Genomic DNA, 18507 nt, shown 5'->3' on the forward strand with positions numbered 1-18507 from the left:
TGTCCTCGAAGTTTGCCGTGCCGCTGTGCCGAAATAAAGCATTAGGACTCGTCTGATCCTTCTTCAGGAAAACACATTTCACACACGGCAAAAGATGCAAACAGTGGGAGCAAAGCTTCAGGAGAAATTATTTCTAAACAGAGCGTGATGTTGATTTAACGCAAGGAGACAAGACCATGCATTTTTTGTTGGTCTTACGGGACATGTGCGCTGCATTGTTTCTCGTTGTTCCTGTGAATGGTAATGGCCTTATAAATCCTGGTGGGCCAAGATTGTTAGCAGAGAGCAACACTGGAAATTGAAAACCTCTGGTAAGGTTGCAGAGTTTATTTATTTATTTATCTTTTTTTTTTTTTTTTTTTTTTGGGGGGGGGGGGGGGGGTCGGATTGGAAGGTTTTGCATAAAGAAGTGAAGCAGGTCTGCATCATTGAAAAGTAAGTCACATATTCTTGCTCAAGGTGTCTATATGGAAAGAAGCTACACATAACCCTGACCACACATTTTAAAGCCCATTAAAACATTCAAATTAGACTTGCCTATCCATTAAATATAAGCAAAAAAGACCTATACCTAGGAACATGTTCATCTGAATTATTTGTAAAAAATAAAAAATAAAATGGCAGAGACACTTGCAGTCTTGAGAAACATACAATGATTGATCTGTTCCAGTTACAGCGCTGGAGACAGTAGGGCCTTGAAGGTGTTCAGTCAAAATGTCGGAGAGTGTGTGGGTTGACTCTCCTTTCCAAGGCTGTGAGAATCAGGCTGCATAACCTCAGAATTAGCACACATACACACACCTTACTCTACCTAGTGGTGAGTGACAGACAGACGAGTACATGAGAGTGTATGGATATACCTTAATCATTCTGATAGAGATAGATCAGTGTTACACTTTATATAACTGCTGTGATTCATTAATGCTGATTATTATTAGGAAAGATAACTGATAAAAGAACAGATAATATACATTAAAAAAGAAAATAATGTAAATACTAGTTTTACTGACTTCATGTTTCACAGATTTTCACCATAGACTGTATAAACCATGGACGTTGTCTCAGTGATGTCACCCATTAGTATCTGAAATGAGGTTAGAAGGTCCCCATGGTGGTGATGGTGCTCACCAGATTGGAAATGTTGACTCAAACTAACTGTTGGACAATTTAGTGACAGTCAATGATGTGGAATAGAGTTTGGGTTTTTAGCCTCTTGGCAAACAGTTACAATGCACCCACCTGTCAATCTAATCAGCCACCCACTAATTATGCAAATAAAAAGAAAAAATCAATTTATTTAAAAGATGAGATTCTTGTCCTCTAAGATTTAAAATCGATTCATAACCTTTTTTTGGGCTTATCAGTCACTCCCTGATAAGTGCTAAGGCTAGTTCTTTAACTCAGTAGAATTCCAAATAGAGCAGCAAGAAATTCAGCCAGTCTCACAGATGACTGGAGTAGAACCTGAAGTATGTACTAATTCATAAATAGACTTTGAATCCATGGATCCATGGATCCATGAATCCAGAAGCGTGACCACAAAAATTGAAATCAAATGGAATCGTGAGAAACCCCCCATTTGTCTGAAGTGTTACCAACAAGCCTATTATTGCTTCCAATTTATTGAATATGGCAGGTTGGCCAGTGGTCAAACTTGAGAACATGTGATTTGATGGGTACTCCTCTAGAAAACGTCTTAAAAACTTATTTGACCAAATTTAGCTTCATGTTGAATAAAGATCATCATAGTTTGCTGGTAAGAGAAAGGATGAAAATACCCGTCTTTCTTTGTTTATTTATTCATGTCACCAATACTATGAAACATTTTTCATTCAAACAAACAACCAATGAAGACTTTTGTTTGGATATTATGTTTACGCACACCTGCTAACAGTAGCCTATTAGGTACAGGAATCACATGCAGTCATTCTAAGCATCTGATTGATCATTTGCATTGTTTTTTTCTGCTGGGGGAGAGTCCCAAATGACAATTCTTCAAGCTGTACATTAGTCTGGTGAGTGAATTAGCACTTGTCATGTGTTTAATCTGTGTGAAAGTGCAGCTAATTGAAAAGAAAAACACCACCAAAAGAAAAGAAAAAAGGGAGCACACACCAGAAAACAATCAATAGATCCATAGCAGTAATGATGTGTCTGAAAACAGTATGCACTGCTCCCGCAGGGCCCAGCCGACCATTTCATTCTAAGGCCACACATGCTACGCAGTACTACACATTTATCATAGAGCAATGTGAGGTTATAGACCCCTGGAGAAAAAAAGCATTGTAGAGTTCAAACACATACACATACAAACAGCCCACTTCATACATACAAGACAAGCACATGCATGAACACACACACAAACACACACACACACACACACACACACACACACACACACATACAAATCTAATCGTGCAAGCATGGGCACATTCCTCTTCATGCTCATACACAGCCACAAACACAGCTGTAAGGCTGAGTTAACGTAGGAAAAAACAAATAGTTACAGCTGCTGGCCGTATAATGACACCCTGCTGGCTTACTCTGACAGTAATAGCCCTCCAAGCAGCAGTGGAATATTACGGCTAGTCACACAAAACTATCAGCAGAGGAACTTTCTGCAGCCACACGCGGACACTAGGTGAACATTTGCAGCTCTGTTTGCATTATTAAAGAGGTATAGCTCAACTAAGGGTAATAAATACATTTATATCTTTCTTTGCTAAATTTACACAGGACAGCCTGGGCCAAAAAGAGTTGCTTTGTGTTTCATCATATACTGTAGGAGCAGTGCTCATGTTTATCAAGCATTCATATTTTCACACCCAGGAATTGAGATGAAATTTAAACGAGCACTAAAAATACCCCTACATGTATGCTCTGAGTTATTTATGAAGCCTCCTACAAGCACTCTCAGCGTGGAGTTAAACTTTTCGTTTGAGAATAAGTGATACAATGTGCTTTTTCAACACTTGTCCCAAGCTATAATCATGAGGAAGGAAAGACAATGGCTGGATGAAGTTGGCTAGCACTGAGCTCAGACCAGCACAGCTGAGTTTTTATTTAGCAAAAGAAGCTGGTTAAAACATTTCAGACACCTGCTTACCTGACATGCAGCTTGAAATGTGTTCGAAAGAGAACAGTCTTCCGCAAGCTAAACTAGTGGAGTAGCTATGAAATCATTTTAGAGAAAAGTAGTTGAATGAGTGAGAAATTAAAAGTGATGAATACTATATATCGTAATCTTCTCCTCTATTCTCTTGTGTATTAGTTCTGCACCAGTAGGATGCAGTGCATTTCTTGTCTTCAGGGGGAAGGGCTTAAGTAGTTCACCACTTTTAAAAACCAGGCTTTCTCCATCTGGTGTCTCCACTGTTACCTACCCAAGACTATTATTCAGTATAGTCGTCATGTGACGTTGTCATCAGAGATTTGAGCTATATCATGAACGAGTGTATCTTAGTGTTTATTTTTCACACTTTTTGTATTAGTTTTGGAAAATACCGCATATTGTTCGTACATTTTGATCTGTCACATTCATCCTATGGAGTGACAATAAAAACCAAAACATTCCTCTCATTCTGCCAATCTGTTAAATATAACTTATTTTCCAGTATCACTGAAGGCCTTTTAAATGGTTAATATATCACATTCAAAACTTGGTTTTGACAAGCACAAGGCCTGGCTGCTGTTAAAATGCCAAACACAGGAGGCTTCAACAACTTACAACTACAAGCTGTTATTCCCTTCTCTCCAGAAAAGCAAAGATAGCAACGCTCTATTTTTTTTACTTCTAAACTGGATGTGTTTTATTTTTTATTTTTTCCCAGGCACAGAAACTGATCCCTCTACATAAATCCATTTTGAGAACACATTCAGCGCTTACACCTTGTGAAAAAGCGCCGGCAGCTTGAGTAATAGCTTGGCACATCTTTCTTATGACACAGAACAGGCGTTATAAAAGCTACTTGATAGGTATGGTAATTGCTGCCAGCCCAAAGACTTGAAGACGCCAGCCTTGATTCTTTAGGAGGTGTAGAGATAAATAAGCCTCTTTTAATGAGAGTCTAACTCACGCTGAGCTTAGACACTCATGCTCAAGCAACGCAACTCATCCCCTGTAGGGATTACACCTTGTGCAGTTCTTCGGTTAAACACCACCATTCATCTGTAGAACTGTGCGGCAGTGTGTGAGTGATGGAGGTTTTCAATTCTGACAGTGTCGACTCCACAAAGGGGCTCATGGCTGATTCCTCCTCTGATTGACCAGCACAGAAATCCTAAATGACCTCTTGTATAGAGTGGTCCAATTTGAAGGGTTTTATAACGTAATGGAACATACTTTATAAAATCAAGTCTAATTTTTCTATTTTCCACAACTAGTGTTATCAATCAGTTATTGTGAGTATATCATTATGGCCCAATAAATGCCCAGTGTAAGGGCCCTATTTAAAATAATGTGAGTGTTTTGGAGGGGCAAAAAGAGCTCTAAGACTCATTGAACTTAGTGAAAAACACATGCCATCTATATTGTCTTATTAACGTTTGATGTACTGTGTATGATGAGGAAATGTTTGTGTGTTTTCTCATCTTTTAAATACTTATACTTTATGAAGTTTCTAATGATCATAGAAATTCATGGTTCTTGGTCCGGTCAATATTTAATAACAACAGTAAGGTTTGGCCACACCCTGACAATCACTTAGTTGCATGGGCCCAACATGTATCTTTAATTTATTTAAAATGTCACTATATTTGGGGCGCCAGATAGCCTTGTGGTTGTGTCATGTACAGAGGAAGTATTCCTCGTCGTAGTGGCTGTGAGTTTTGAATTCCACCACGGCCCTTTGCTGCATGTCATCCCCTACTCTGTCTCCTCCCAACATCTCCTGTGTCTCTTCAGCTGTCCTATCTTATAAAGGCAAAAAGGCTAAAAAAAAAAACATTTTAAAATGTTTTAACTATATTTAAGTCGTATTAATTGCCAATCTTTTGTTCCTTCTTTAACTTACTCTCTTGCTTTTAATTCTCAACTCTTAGAAGGGAAAAAATGACGAATGAATTAATAAAACTTGGAATAATTTATTAAAAACAACTGCAGTTTTAGACACTATAAGTGTCCAACAGACCACAGAAACAATATATAGGTAGGGAGGGATGGAAGGTGGCACATTAAAAGGTTTACTGAGCAGAGCCATTAGTCGGTTACCTGCCTGATGATGACCGACAACAACTACAAATTAAAAAGACACAAGATCGCACACACCAGATACGGATGTTAGGATACATACCACTCAGCATTTTGAGTCAATATGCTCCTCTTCCATATTGTCTACTGCTTTAGACACATCCTCACTGCTGCCATTTATTCAAGTCAGAAAATCAAAGATGTGTGAGACAGACTGCACTGACCAGATGACAAAAGAGCTCACAGAGTTGAGGAAAATGAGGAGATTCAGGGCATTTCCTCCTAATTTGGAAACAAAGGGAGAGAGGAATAACACAGCGAGTGTCACTTACTATATGACAAAGACAGAGAGAGCGAGGCAGAGAGGGACAAGGAGGGGAAAAAAAGAGACAAAAGCGGGAGAGGGAGGAAGGAAGATCCAGAGAGTTTGGCTCAGTGACTGTGGTGTGTCATCCTTCAGCCCCATGGCACAGGACTCAATCAAATTCTCCTCATTCTGGCCCAGGCATTAGCTTAGCAAGCAGGGACCTTGTTTCACTCCCTCAATTAAATGCCCACCCGCACATAATTAACGACTGTTTTGTCCACAGATCAATAAAGGGCCTGTTCATTAAAAGTCCCTTTGCTTCCTCAAAGATCCCCTTGGTTAGCTCACTGTTGCATCTGAGGAGGTGGCTGCGCCTGGGAGAATTTCCATTCCGGTTTTCTTCTTTCTTTTTTTTTCTCTTTTTTTCCCAGCTGATGGAAGATGGGGAGGGGAGTAAAAGAAGGACCGAAAGCACACATAATGTGAGGAAAGCTTTTGAATCCCAAGGACTTATGGGAACTTATTAGTTTGAATATGAGTATCAGACGAACGGCCCTAGCTTGGCTTTTTATTTGGTGGAGAGGCAAGTAATTACAATACAGTAAAGCAGAGGAAACAACATGCACCATAGAACAAGCTGAGAAGAATGTTGGTTGTATTTATATGGCGACAGCTCCTGTTGAGGGTCAACAGTCTTGGACTATCTGCAAAGATATTTTATAATTTAAAGTTAAAGAACAAATGGAAGAAACTTTTCCACATGGATATGCACTCACTGTACATACACCGATCAATCACAATCAGTGTCCACATTAAGTCTACAGTCTTCAGTCACATCAGCGTTTATACATGCAAAAACAAAGGGGCTTTCTGTTACTTCTTAAAAGATAAAAGATCAATAAACGCAGCAGGAGCTGGATTTAACACGGAGCATGCTTCGCTGCCAGCCACCTGCCATAGCTAACACATTGAATGACTAGCAGTTGCTGCAATCTCCAAGATACACACACACACACACACACACACACAGTTTGCCCAATGTAATGATCAGTGTGCACTATGCTGTTGCCTCTCACCTCTCCCATCTGCCATGAAATCAAAGCATCTCTGGAGATGGATAACAAGGTTTGAACAAACAGCAGTCTCATACTGGGGTTTGTTTTGATTTGTCTTTATAGCATTACCCATCTGAAGCAGTATCTCTGAATTACAGTATAAACTCATTTCTTTCACTTTTTTTTAACATTGTCGCGAGTAAAAAAAAGAACACCCTTTATATTGTCTGGGGTAAACATGTTAGATATACAGTTTGTGTTGTGGCCATTTCTTTGTAACTTTATTTTTGTTTTTAACTTTAACCTCACTTTGACATTGTTCCCCAGGGGGTTTCTGGGTACTGACAGCAAATGAAAGCCAGGTAGCTTTTGTAAAGGACATATGACACAAGATATTAACTGGTACATGCTTCTAGGCTGCTCTGCCATCCTGCTGTTTCCCTACGTGACCAGGCATTATTATTTTGTATTTATGTTATGTAAGGAACCAGCTGTAACCACTCTATGCAGACGATATTGCCATTTATCTTTTAAATACCTGTCAATACATTTTGATAAATACATGATTTCTGTATTATTCTATGTGGATCTTGTAATGTGTAAATATGACAGTCTAACTAGAATTACCTGCTGTGCTTTGTTGAAATATTTTTAAAAATAATTTACAGATGTAATTCTATTTGGATGTGAAACAATTAAGGTAAAGGCAGTTGCTGTTAAAATATGTACTCTAATGAGTTAAAGTCAAATACTTATTGAACAATATGTTATCAAAATATGGACCGGTTTTCAAACAAAATTAATAAAATATCGAATTGTGTTGCATGCCTCTGCATTAGTCAACAGTACACGTTATTGCAAAAATGTTTATAAAGGTGTCATATTAAGAAATATTAAATCTGAATTTGTGCCCAAGGACACATCAGACATGTGGCCACAGGAGCTAGGGTTTGAACCCTCGACCTTCTGATTGAGAGACGACTGACTCTACCAACTGAGCCATTAATACTTAATACTGGCTCACACAATTCTAACCCTTTTTTCTGACTTTTGTACTTTTTCACATTTCTCTACCAACTGAGCCAAAGCCGCAGCAGAGTGAAATCTGTTATCTATTTTTTAAATATTCTACAAACTAAAAACTTGTCCAGCTGATGATGTTACCTCCTGCACAGAGGTGACGATTTCAACTGGCAACTATTTTTCATGAAATACTCTGTTCTCCAAATGTTTCTGTCATCTGTTTCTTATATGAGGACCCACTTTTTTCAGAGCCAATTTAGAATCATACTACCCTTGGTCAATCTAGCTGTGGATGGATTCCCTTGTGTAACATCTGGCGGTCTCTAGGCAGTGTGTGCATCCTTCTTTACTCTCCCTTGCTCATAAGCTGGTGTAAAATTGCCCCTTTGAATCTCCTCCACAGCAGATTCCACATTCAAAGAGGCAGCCTTTCCCTGTGCACACTCAAAATCTCTCTTTATTTTGCGTGATATGCTAAACACAGCCACATAAGTTCTCTCTGTCTGTTTCTTTAGACGGATGAATGTGGCAGAACAGCTCTGAATTCCCCAGCTTCCAACACTATGATGTGTGCCAGTCTCCAGGATTATGAGACATATTGAGGCATGTGAGTAAACAAGCATGAGCAAATGAACTCAGAAACACACTCACACAGTCCAACACACACAGTCACAGATACAGAAAACCTTGCATGTGTGAAAACACTGGTGGGAGAAACCACTATAGGTGGACACACACACAACACCCAGTGATTTTTCACACGTGTTTCTAAAGCTTGCACTACAAAAATGTTACAGAACTATTAGAATGTAAGATTTGGAAAAGCCTCTAAAAGCTCCCAAACTCCGATCGCAGATTTAACGGTCATATTTTGATTTGAAAAAGTTAATCCAAATCTTTAGTTATTAAACATCTGGGGCAGGAGCAACATTCTCTCCAAAGACTTCCATCATCCCAGAGCCCCTGCACAACTGTCTCTGCGGGTAAGATTAAACTATGAACTGATCTGAAATGTTAAAAGCAGTGTTGGTAAAAAAAAATAGAAATGTAGAATGGAAAATAAAACTACATTACACAAGTTCAAGGACTAACTTATTGTAAATAACCACGCTGCAACTAGAGTTTAACAGCAATATTTGTAAGACCAATATAGTTGGAAAATCAAATCAATGTTCTGGTCTTGTTTGCAGATGCATTATTGATAACACTGCAGTTGTAAAAAAAAAAAGGACAAAAATAAAAATAGAGAATAACAGCGTGATAAAAGAGAATGACTACAGTATAACAGTATCCCTCGCCACACGGAGCGATCTACCGCTGACTGTCATCTGGCCTGTGAGCTGAGACACAAAGGTCACCGTTGTTGGTGTTATTGTTCAAGTTATTGTCATGAAAGCATGAGTTTGTGTTTCTGTGTGTGTGTGTGTGTGTGTGTGTGTGTGTGTGTGTGTGTGTGTGTGTGTGTGTGTGTGTGTGTGTATGAGAGGCTTTGTGTACCAGTATCTCTGTGTCTGTAGCAAGTTCTGTTTTTGATCAGTGCTGAAGGATTTAAATCTAGTAATACCTTATCCTGGCGTGGTACAAGTGACATACTTTCCACTAGTCTACCTCTTTGAACTACAGCTCCTCTGTTGGGGTGAAACACACACACACACACACACACACACAAAAACAAATCCCAAGTAAAATCCTCTTTTTGTGTCTCTCAGGAGGTAGCTTTCATGTCTACTGTAGCTCTCGTTTTTTTATGGTGACAAAATGCAGTCGCTGAACTTCGTTTGACACAAAGAATTTCACATTCACATCATGATGTTTGGTTGGCTGAGCACTAGAGCAGGGTGATAGCTTAGCTGTATGGTAAATCAATATGTGGAAATATGTAACACTATAAGGAGGAGATGCTAGCTTAGCACACATGGAAGCACAACTGAAAGCATAAACAGTGCCACAAAGCTCACTTATTAACCTATTGCAACATCTGTAAAAACCAACAGTGTATTTGTATTAGTGTGTAAGGTGATGATGAGCTGGTTTCCTAGCAACTTAATTTTAGTAACAAGGATGCATGATGTCAATGCATCCTGTCAAGATAAAGTCCACCATGTAACTCCAAATGAAACCGATATTTGTCATTTTTACTCTTTGATTTTATAGAGAAAGCTTAAAAAGTTTTAATGTTCCTACCCTTGATCTGAACCAGGATTGCTGCTTCACTGTGCTTTATGATAATCTAAGATAACCAGCACATGGCTATGGCTAACAGACAACAATCTGATTGGAATGAATCATTGACTGTATATCAATATGGACAACACATCTTCGCCTCCTCCCGTTGTACAAAAGTGGAGCCAAGTACAGACATATTGCGTTGGTGGCATAATTTGGAGCCAAGACTTGCGCAAAGGAGAGCTTGATGGTGGAAGCTGTGTCACTACTAGCAGAAGTCCACAGCAGTACAGATTCCTGAGTCGAAGTGGAGCAGACACTCAGAGTTAAGTTCAATGACTGTGTTGTTAGTTTTTTGTAACGTTTTTTCGTCTTTCCTCCTCTAGCTGATCCTGTTAAGAGCTGTCCTTTGTGATGTGTCCACTAGTGTTTATATCAAATAAATATATTTTTAAAACTACTCAGCTAAATGAAGACGTGGACATATATCAGCTAGTGCTGGGCGATATGGCCTAAATTTGATATCACAATATTTTTTTGCCTGATGTCGTTATTCGATATGACTCGATATTTTTCATATTAAAGTTTTCTAAATGTAGCCTATAAAACTGAATCTCCACTGTATAAAAAAAAAATATCACTGGCCCAGGAACATTACTTTTGATTCGAAAAATAACCAATTTACTCTTGAACTATTCTGATGCAAAAGTCAACTACAACTTTTATTTCCTTAATTGAGCTCTGATTATAAAAATATTGTGTATTTTTATTATATTTATGTGCTCATGTTTATTCACCATGCTGGTAACTGTAAGAGTCTACTTAATCTGATATTAATATGAGGCTGCGATAGAGCTGAAATCTCTCCTTCTTTCTTCTCTGTGAGAAACTCTTCATCCTTAGATCTTTATTTTAGGAGCTCTCTTAAGGGCTAAGATGCTTTGTGAATAACTTTTATTTTTACCAGGATCTAGTCTTTAACTTTAACGTGTTCCAGCTCCTCCAGCTGTCTGCCACTGTGGCTGAAACTTTTCTCCCTTCTGTTTTCGTCATGCCCTGCTGTCACTGTCGACTCTTCCGGTGATTTTTTTTTCCTTGAATGCTGATTTTAGCTCGACTTTTGTCGGGATCTGATGGTTTTAAAACCGTTTTAACCAAACGTGTGTTTTAGTAGAGAAAACCTGCGCTAAAATCTGTGTGCGAGTGTACAATTCGAGTGTAGAGAGCGGAAGTGACAGCAGTGAAGCAGCCAGCTGAACGTGCAATCAGCTGGCCCGGACTCTGTCAATCAATCATCCAGGCCAGCGGGCCAGTTATAATGTCGAGCCCTGCGTTATGTGCCCCTTTTTTCGAAGTAATTCGGCCTCGCTCGCATCTTTCTCTTTCTCCTCCGTGTTGGTCGCTTATAAGAGCTAGGCTACTCAGCGGCAGGAGTGGAGTCTCCTCCGCCCTTCCATCTCTGCGCAACAAGCGCTGCCGCGGAAATCTCGCGGAGCAACGAAATATCACGAGAAAACTTTGAAGTAGTTTAAAAAATAAAATGTTCCCTTTTCCATATCAAGCATTAATTAAATATCAATCGAATAGAGCTTCACGATATATCGCCAAGCACTAATATCAGTATGATAATAACTATCCTAACAAATACGTGTTAGAAAACAAAAACTTTTTTGAGGAGGTGGGGTTTATGACCTATACTGCAGCCAGTCAGCAGAGAGAGCTCTAAATATTTTGGCTTTACTACCAGGATTTTTTTCTTTCTGTCCATCTTACTATACAGTCTATGGTATAAATCCTCTCTGACAGACAAATAAATGCTCATAAAGTTTAGAACAATTCAGTTTCTTAAAGATTTTTTTCCTTTAAGATGCACTTGCCTATTATAAGGATGATTTAATCACCTCTAGTGCTGATGTGTCCCAGCAGCAGCCTTGTGCCGTGTCAAAGCGTCCTTGAGCCTGACACTGAACCTCCACTGTACCTGCTCGCTCATCACTCTACGCGGCAGCATCAGACTGAAATGTTAATGTACATGTCAAGTGTAAGAGTCAAATGCTTCAGGTCGTGGTAAATGAGGAGTGAGGTGTTATGTGCACAACCATAACCTACTGCAATGTTAAAATGGCCAGACTCAAAAATAAAACATTACATTCAATGGACGTAAACTTGTAATGAAATATTTGAAAATCAGGGGTGACTGCTTTTTTCGTCTATGTTGGATACAATTAGGGATAAAAAACTGAAAATATTTTCATTGGCATGTGTAGCATCCTTCAACACCTTGACCAAATGCAGATGATACCACCTTAATGGGTTATTTAGCATAGAGACCATGTTTCACCAAAAGGCTGATGCTAATCCCTACAGGACTGACAGGCTTTTATGATTTCTGCAGGGCATCCATAGGCAGAAGAACCCTACACACACACACGCACGCGCACACACGCACGCGCACACACGCACGCGCACGCGCACACACACACACACACACACACACACACACACACACACACACACACACACACTCAATGACAGTGGTTGTGAAACATCCTCCCCGGCTGTATCAGATTATATGCAGTACATTCAATTACAACTGATGGCAGATGCTGTAAGCAACATCAAACACACATAATCTTGCAGATTGGATCCTTCAAACAGATAGTAACCCTGATATCTGAAGACCAGACAAGAGACCAGACATATTAACACAAGGAGCGGTCTGCAAGGGCTCTAAACTGGCTGACTCAGCAGTTTGTGGATGGGTGTTTATCCCCAGCGTTGGCCGTACACACATACTGTAATGCAACACAAATGAGGACAGAATATTGAGTGATTCACACATGCATTGAAAAACACTGTCTCTCCCCCCACACTTCTAATCGACTCAGCTTTAACTAACTGACTTATTTTATTATGATAATCAAGTGTTGATTACCTCCAAATGAAATGCAGCTGTTGTGTTTCAAATACAAAAGTGTTGTGAATATAACAGATTGATTCCATATAATGGACCACATGAATTCATTTATTCAAGTGATTACATGCTACTTGTGCGAGCTTTTGGTTTTGAAACCACGTCATGTGTATTTACAGAGGAATTATGATCTTTAATAGGCCTACGTTTCTCCGTCAAGACCTGGAATTGGATGGCCTGTCAACCATAGAAACATTTTCTTTCACTTAAAGATCCTTGTTGTTGATTTACATGAATGAAACAGCTTGACAAAAAATGTGGACATATTTTACTTATTTTTCTCTCCAAAAGACGTGTATGCTTAATCTTTTTCCCGGCCAATGCATGCATGAAAGTAAATAATAGCTACGCAAATCGAGCAATCTTTGTGGTCTAAACACATTTTAAAATGACTACAATGGAGGCACTAAGCAGACCTAAATTTCCTATCCTCGGCATATGCAAATACTAGACTCACCGTTCCTCAGCCACATGACCTTGCTGCCACTCTGTGCGAGTGATGGCTCCCAGGTCCTTCAAGTTGTCTTTACCGTGCCATCAGACATCAGTCTCTCTTGTTGCTCTTTGGCTCCTCTCCAACTTCTGCAAAAATAAAACAGACCCCCGAGTGAACTTCATTATTTCTTTTTTTTTTTCTCGTTTAAAATGAACAAACTCTGCAGTTAGATTTTGTAACCGCATAGTTAGGTTGGCTGGTGGGTAGGTGGAAACATGGAAAACAGAAAGAGGAGGGGGCAATCTGCTAATGGAGTTTAGAGGGGGAAGAAAATGGCGTGGACCTTTCTTAGTAAAGCATGAAAAAAAATAACCTCAGTCTGTCTGGAGAGGGTTAGAGTGACCTACAGGGCAGGAGATAGTGGTTTTAAAAAAAGACCATCATTAACTGTCATCTTCATCTCAGGTGCAGGTCTATAGAGCGAGGGATGGAGGAGGGAAGGAGGAAGAAAAGAAGGTACTGTATTCACCCAGGAGATAATTCAATAGCCTACAATCTTCATTTAATTACCTGCTTTACATCTCCAAACCACCTCCTCCTCCCTTACCTTGAGTGTAACATGCAAGGGTCTCCTGAGATTGCAGTGCAGCTATTTAACTACTTTAATTACAGTGTAACTTGACTCTAATCACACAAACTCCACCCCCTGTAGATAGCGTTTGAAAAAAAAAAGAACACTTTCTCATGAAACCCAAGCTGCCCTGTAACAGTGTCCAGATTATAAGCCTGCAGACTTTGTCAGCAAGACGAAGCTGCAGGATTTAGGCCTCTTAATTCTTCTGAACATGATGATTTAGAAGCTCTTTGAACTGGTTAGTACAGAGATCATTTGAACTGGGTAGATGTTTGGCTGGCTGAAATGTGAGCGTAAACAAAATGCTCAGAGCCCCAAAAGGATGAAAACCCATCCTTTGGTGTGTGCAGTCTGCTGTGTTGCAGGTGTGAGGCTTTTAGAGAAATACGCCAATGAGGACATTTCTACTAACTGTATTGAAACACAGAGAGTTTCCAAAAAAGTCTTCAAGGCAACAATTTTACTTCACTGAGTACTCAAAGTATGACGTGCAGGAGTTCTATATTTAGTGATGAAGCTAAACTAATTGCATCAACACAGAACTTAACAGCAGCATCTGCTTTGGTCTACCATCATTTCATTTTTCATCTATTCAGCCATCAGATTGTTTTCAACACTTTCAGACTTACAAGCCTTAATATTTTTTAATTGCTATACTGTAATATATATAGCATTTTAAAGGTTTAAAGCTTCAGCATCCTGTAACATTGGCCTAAAAATTAACATCCACACATACGGTGACAAAGGTTCATGCTATTCTCAAATCGTATGGACTATAAGCACCAATTAGGTCTCTTTTGAAAGCTTACAATCGGTAGTTTTGGAATGTGAAATTCTACCAAAGATCATGAAAACGTGCAAACTGCAGCTGATATAATGCATGGCTTCATCACTGAACGCAGTCTGTTTGGCTTTAATATTTGTCTTCCTGCTCTCAGGATGTGAGGTGTCGATTGAAGCAGCATGTTCACAGAAATGTCAGTTATCAGCACAGTCGTAAGCAACTGGCTGGGTGTAGAGACATCAAAATAGGGCCAGACACCTCCTTTCAACCCAGGCTCTCATTGGCTATTATAGGCTGGGAACAGGGAATGGAAGTTTGTAATTGGCCAAATGATGTGCCATGGCGCCATGTTACTGCCTCAGAAGTTTGTTCTGTGTGTTGAATCTCCTTTTTCTTTTTAAAAGTTCTGTCACAATCTTTTCTGCACCTAGCCGTGAGTAAATCTCCTTCACTCTCTCTCAACGGCAACGCAATCAAAGTTGGTTGATAAAATATAATTCAGAAGAGTAAGATGGATAGCATCCCAAAACAGCCGGAAACAAATGGTGAATTTCAATTGGGCTTCTAGCAGACACATTCTCATACTACATCCCTCCATGGTCTTTTAGACCTGCAGTTTGTTTGCATGTTAACTTGGAGCCTATTCTACATTACGCTGCACATTATCCTTATACATTAAGAAAAGGCACAGTAAACAAGCTGCAGAGGCTGGGTGCTTGTACCACAGAGCAGTGACCCGGTACCACTGCTGTTTACACCATCATTAAAGGCCACTGCAGGCCATATCACACGCCTGGTTAAGCACGTCTTCCTAATAGCCTGTCATGTTATCTGAGAATACAGGTGATTTCTATCAAGAGTTTAAGTGGCCCTGGTCGATAAGAAACAACTAACAATCTAGAAGGAACCAACGGAGCACATTTAACTTCTAATGACATAATCAAGTGAGAGGAAACATTCACACACAAGTCGGTAAAAACGCATGTCTTTACTGTGGCACAATACTGTTAGTGCACAATGTCATTTAAAGGAAAGGGAAGAAATAATTAAATAACCAGAATATGAATTTAAAAAATAAGTGGGGGTCCTTATGTAAATTCAGATAACATGGACACGATCAATCATGGACACTGTAGACCACTGTAACTTTGATCATCAAGGAGGACAATGTTTCTGTCTCCTCCTTTCCAGGACTACATTCATAAGGATAACACTTGTTTAATACCTAAGGTTTCAGTTTTGTAACTCAGGTTTGTCTAGAAAATTTGGCACTTTCATATTCTCAGTGTGAGTAAAAGTCAACATGTCTGTAGTTAAGAACAAAAAGAAAGCTTCTGGAGATTACTGCTGAACACTCACACAGGGCTTTGAAGAATTGCTGAGCTTATCTTGATCAAACACCAACATGTTGCAGCTTCCCGTCAGCTATGATTTCATTGTATTTGTCCATCTCCTTTCTCACTTCCTGATGCCATAGTCTTTCATCAGTTGGGTGTTTTGACCTGAACCCATATTGGAAATGTAGTTTTGTATCCTTTAAATACTCACTAAGTAAAAATTATACTTTTAATGTCTGTTCAACTGGTGATGTATTATTGTTTTTCACTTAGTTGTCTCATCATTCTCAATTTGTAGGACGTGTCAGAGTTATACAGAATATCAGCATACACAGAGAACTTGTTTATGTCACTTGTGAGAACATACAGTAAGGTTATTATGTGTATAGCTGCTGTGGGTTTATACTTACAGGAGAATCTAAAAGGTATTGTTTTTACTTTCTCTTTCACAGGATCGATGGTGATAAGCAGTGATTTTAGCCATGTTCTTGGATACAAACTATGTCCTTGGCTGTAACTTGTTTTGTCATCTTTTAGTCTAATTTGTTGCTTTTTTTCTTTGGATTGGAACTTGTTCACAAAGTTTCATCAGTTGAAGTCATTGATTTAATTGTGTTTAAGCCACAGAAAGAATTTATTTGAAACTCAACACATATCGGAGAGCAGTAATATCTGCCAAGGTCTACTCTCTTACTATGAAACCCAGTTTGAAATAAACTGTTTGAATACTAAAAATGCAAGGGCTTTCATAAGTTCATATAGCTCCATCCTGTTGTCTATGGTTTGTACTGTAAAATACATGTATCTAACTGAAAATCCACCAGATTTAAATGTTAATTAACCCTTAAAGCTACCTTAACATGACAGTTCACTTGAGCATATTTTCGCCCTTAACCAAAACATGTTGTCAACTCACTTTATAGCACCTTAACTTAAACCTAGTAAAATCATAGTCAGTTAAATCCAACCAATAATATAATGTCCTCTACTAAAATAATGTAGAGCTATTAAGAAGTTAACCGAAGGGGTTAAATGCAAAAGTCTTGAATTACATGTTTTATGTCTTGCCTTGAAAAGTTCTGCAGGCTTTGCTAAAATAGACGTGAAAAAACAAGAAATAGGACTATTTTCTGAGGGAGCTGCATTTAGAAAAAAAAAAGATGGGCTTCAGAGGAAAACATGTTTGCTTGCACAAATTATTTTTTTAATAAAGGGTCTTGAGTGTAGTCTTATAAAGCCTTTCTTAAAGTTTCTTAAAGTAGTTAAAGTCCTACTGTTTTCTGGGTGAGGCATTTCAAATTCTGTTGATGTGTTTACAAAGAGCCTTTTGACAATTTCGCATTGGAAACCTTTTTTAGGGACTCTCGCCATAATCAGACTGTGAATCAACCTTCTCCTGAACCTCACTTAATATACATAGGAGGCCTGAATACGGAGAAATTGATCGTTTGAAATCTTACATTTTCATCCCCTTTGGGTATTTTAGTTGAATTAATCTCAAAGCCCCCCCTGAGCTTAAGGGACATGTTTCTCTGTTAAGCAGCCAGCTCAAATCTCATGCAGCCTATCCACCTCCCAGTGTGTATATTTTTGCAGCATGTACTTTGGCTCTGAGGGAGTTTTACACACAATTCCCAGGAGGCAGGAGGCTATTTATACAGGCTCCTAAAACAGGGTAGTCATCTCCCCTCAAACCCTCTCATCACTTACGGCAGCAGCTTTAGGTGACAACGCTGACACACATCCACATGGTGGTTCAATCTAATCTTTTAATCGCTCCGGTAACTTCATGTCTCCGGGTTAGTTCGAGGCAAGCTAGCGGTTGGGATGGGATAACGTCTGCAGAGATACGATATGATCCTTGAACACCTAATACAAAAAAAAACACACACAGACTCACATGCAGACTTAAACACACTGTCCCGCTCCACCCCACCCCCAGAGTGCTATGTTGAAGCCTCATGTATCTGTGGGTATTAACAGATCAGTGCGGAGCAGCAGCCACCCTGCTTTAAAGTCTTTTCCTGAGGTAGTGCTTCAGAAGCCTGCTGCAGAGGAGGATAAACGCGCAGCAATCCCCCAGGCCCCGCGCCTCCTCAGCTCCACTCAGCTCTTTCTTTCTGCCCCCTCCCTCTCCTCCACTCCTCTCTTATCCCCACTTTCCTTCCATCCCTCATTATTTCCATCCCCCTTCTTTTTCCTCGGCATCTCATGCTTTCTGTTCCGCTATCTCTCTCCTCTTTCCCCCCGGCCCTTCATATAATTCTTCTTTTCGTGCCTCCTTATCCCGCTTCCCTCCCACTCTGTGTCCATTCCTTTCTCCATCTTTTGCCCTCTTCGTGCTGTTTTTCTCAGGAATTCAGAAGTGAAGCGGGCTTGTTGTCCATACCTGAAAGCTAGAGACTGTGGAACTGGTGAATATGAATTGTCACCTTAGGTCCATGAGCACTTGCTGGCCTCTTGAATGGGACTCTTAAACCATGGTCACTCATTTAGGTGTCTCTGGGTCCAGACAGGCTAAACCCTCAAATTCCTCTTGACAAGTGGATCTCCAGGGAAAATGGCTCATGGGCAATGAACTTAAAATGTCCTCTCCTTTACAG

The 18507-nt window shown here is 39.6% G+C and overlaps 1 protein-coding gene across 1 annotated transcript in view; it reads right to left on the reverse strand.

The window, feature by feature from the left end:
- LOC109980871 (cadherin-22) overlaps positions 1-18507 on the reverse strand; it is a 186867-nt gene that overhangs the window by 124563 nt on the left and 43797 nt on the right. The window contains exon 2 of the mRNA XM_020629420.3: positions 13171-13295. The gene's annotated coding sequence lies outside the window, so the exon portion shown is untranslated. The remainder of the gene's footprint in view (positions 1-13170; positions 13296-18507) is intronic.

The sequence above is a fragment of the Labrus bergylta genome, chromosome 5 (genome assembly GCF_963930695.1).
Source record: "Labrus bergylta chromosome 5, fLabBer1.1, whole genome shotgun sequence".
Classification (NCBI taxonomy): domain Eukaryota; kingdom Metazoa; phylum Chordata; class Actinopteri; order Labriformes; family Labridae; genus Labrus; species Labrus bergylta.